Raw genomic sequence first — 3429 nt, forward strand, 5'->3', positions numbered from 1 at the left:
TGCTACCCTGACTATGGGAAGGGCTTCAAGCGCATCTCCCACCTCATCATCCACCAGCGCATCCACACTGGGGAGAGGCCCTACGAGTGTCCCCTGTGTGGGAAGAGGTTTCAGACCAGCTCAAATCTCCGTCTGCATGAGTGGAGTTACACTGAGGAGAGGCCGTTCCACTGCCCTGACTGTGGGAAGGGCTTCAAGCACAACTTCACCCTCATCAGGCACCGGCGCATCCACACTGGGGAGAGGCCCTACGAGTGTTCCCAGTGTGGGAAGAGCTTCACCCAGAACTCTGACTTGACCATGTACCAGCAGAGGCACCAGTAAGGGAAGCCCTGCGAGAGCCCTGACTCCAGAAGGACTTCATGCCCAGCTCCAGTTTTATCTGCCATTGGAGGACCCATTTTGGGAAGAGCCCTGGTGATCCATTTTCCCTGTGATCCATTCTGGAAAGACAGCTGTCCTTTTTCCTGCCCCTGCCAATGATCTGATGTGGGATTGAAGAACATGAGGATCTTTCCACGGCCCTGTCATTACATTCAGTCTCACCTCAGAACATTGCCAGGGTCAGGAAAGGGACCCTCTCTCTCCCTGAGGAGAAGGGTGTCCTTTCTAGGCAGGGGGAAATTGTGGCCAGGAAGAGCCAGGCAGTTGTGTTGTCGTTTTCCCTTTTTCTTATCTCTTATCAGTATTGTTTCTGCTTCTGTTTCTTCCTTATCTTGTTGCTGTTCCCAATAAATTGTTCTTATCCCAGCCCGGGATCTTTGCCTTTTGTGCTTTCCATGGGAGGCAGGAGGGCAGCACGGTTTTAGCAGGAGCAGGAAATTGGGGTATCCCATTCCTGAACCCCGGCCCCTGAAAACCAAGCATCCCAGCTGGTCCCAGCCCTGGTGGCCATGGCAACAGCCTTGGGAGCGGGTCCCTGGCTGGGGCTGTGGGAACCTCTTCCCTCTGGTGCCCAGGGACAGGAGTGGAGGGAACGGCTGCAGCTGAGTTGGGGCAGGCTCAGGTTGGATGTCAGGAAAAGGTTTTTGCCCAGAGGCTGCTGGGGCCCTGCCCAGGCTCCCCAGGGAAGGGTCCCAGCTCCAGGGCTCTCTGAGCTGCAGCAGCGTTTGAACAGCACTGCCAGGCCCAGGCTGGCATTGTTGGGGTGTCCTGTGCAGGGCCAGCAGTTGGACTGGAGGATCCTGATGGGTCCCTCCCAGCTCAGCCAATTCTGTGGTTCTGGGATCCCATGAGCCTGGGGATGGGGCAAATGGTTACCATGGCAATGGGCTCTGGCTGCAGGCCTGAGCTGGTGTCCGTGGCAACCAGCCCTGGCATGGGGTCTCCATGGAGCTGACGAGGGACTGACCATAGCAACAGGGGGCTGGGGATGGTTGCCATAGAAACTGACCATAGCAACAGGGTCCTGGTGATGGTTGCCCGCTAAGGGTCAGATTTGTCACAGGCCCTCAGAGAGGTTCCATGGGGACTTTCCAAGAGTCTCCAGGCTGTTCAAGAGCTGGAATGTCACAGGTAGACACAGGGGCTCCTTGGAGGCCTCCCAGGGCTTTCTGAGGATGGTAAAGAGCCCTGTGGTCAGAGGCAGTCACAGCCATTCCATGGTGACATCCCAGGGGACCTTGGGCTGCAAAGGCACCGATCTGTCACAGACACTCACAGGGGGCTCCACGGTGACATCCTAGGAGTCCCCAGGCTGCCAAAGAGCCGGGATGTCCCAGACACTCACAGGGGTTCCTGTCATGGGCACAGTGAGACCTTCAGGAAAAATTTTTTAGAGAAGCTCCTGTTGGGTCACAGGGTGCAGAAAGGAGCCCCAATAGCCTCCATAGATCCCCAAATGTCACCGTTGAATCAGAGATGACATAGACTCAGATCAGACGTCTAAGGGCTAAAAGCCACCTGTTTTTTCAATCCTCTTCTTTTACACCTTGCTTTGCTACAGGTGCACCTCATTGGTCATTTAATCAACATATTTCACGTGATTGGCCAATCAAAGCAACACCCTTCAGTAAACAACTTTATGGAAAAAATAACTTATTATAAATATTGTCAGGGTACCAGTTATTGATGTTTGTTTTACCTTGGACCATTCTGGGGGCTGCCTGGATGGGGGAAACCTTCCTGGAGCAGTTCAGTGCCAGATAAAAGGAGATGCAGAGGACCTTTTTGGTCTTCAGCTTCTAGTTTATTTTTATATTATCTCAAGTTTTGCATTGCTGTCCACATCAGGCTCAGCATGCTAGAAAAACACCTCAAAATGGCCCCAAAATATTCGGTTTCAAGGTCTTTAAAAGTTACCAATTAACTCTTAAAACATATATTATCTCTCCTTATCGACCAATAAGTCATCCCTTGACTGTCCACATAATCTCTGCACTGTGCTTTCCTTGACCAATCACCCTGTGCCACCAACACTGCAGAAAATGGAGTAGATGAAGAAGATGAAAGGGACTACACCCAAATTCCTCCATTTTGCTTCCTATCTAGATGACCCTTAAAAATCCCAAAACATAAATTTCTCACCCAAGGGACATGGTATACAACCTTTTAATTTATTTCACACTTTGGTAAATTCTAATCTGTCTCAAAGTCCTGGAAGTCCTCTCCATGAGGGAAGGTTAAAGGCAGTGTTTCTCTGGGGGTCAGGACCCCTCAGAGCAGACAGAAAAATATTCTCTGTGCCCTGGATTCCCACACATTTAACCTAAAAACCTTTAACCCTTAACATGTGAAGTTACCAAAAATGTTCCAGGTGAGTAGGATTAGAAGGAGAAGGAATAGAGAACAACAGAAAGACAGAAGATCCAGAGAAAGACACACACATAGGTACCAACTGCTCAGGTTCCAGCATCCCCAAGGGAGGAACCCCAAGAGAAGGCAGGACCCAGGTCATAGTCTGGCCTCATGGTCTGGCTTTTAACCCCCTGGGCCTTCATGGCCCCGCCCCTGGGGTGGGACTGCTAGTTGCTTGTCCAGTATGAGCTAGGGTAGCACCAGCTGCCAGTGTGTGATTGACTGATTAGCAGCTAAGCTAATCAGAGCTGGGATAACATCACCCCCTGCTGTGTGACTGACAGCTCTGCTGGGCCAGGGCTGGGGGCGGGGCTCTGTCCCACCACAAACCAAGGCCTGACCCAACCCTGGCCCCACAGGGCATTCCGAGCATCCCAAGGTGTCTCGGGACATCGATCTCATCCAGCCTCTGAGAGCAACCATGATGACACTGCGGAACCTCATGGAACCATGGGTCAGTTGTGACAATGCAGGTCCAAAGAGACTATGGTGAGACTGTGGAATCCAGGAATCATGGAATCAAGGAGACCATTGTGCAAATCATGGGCCCTATGGAAGCAAGGATCAATGATCAAACTGTGGTTTGATTGTGATTGATTTAAAATAGAAACAAGAAGCCATTGTTCCACAGTG

The sequence above is a fragment of the Zonotrichia albicollis genome, unplaced genomic scaffold (assembly GCF_047830755.1).
Source record: "Zonotrichia albicollis isolate bZonAlb1 unplaced genomic scaffold, bZonAlb1.hap1 Scaffold_254, whole genome shotgun sequence".
Lineage (NCBI taxonomy): Eukaryota > Metazoa > Chordata > Aves > Passeriformes > Passerellidae > Zonotrichia > Zonotrichia albicollis.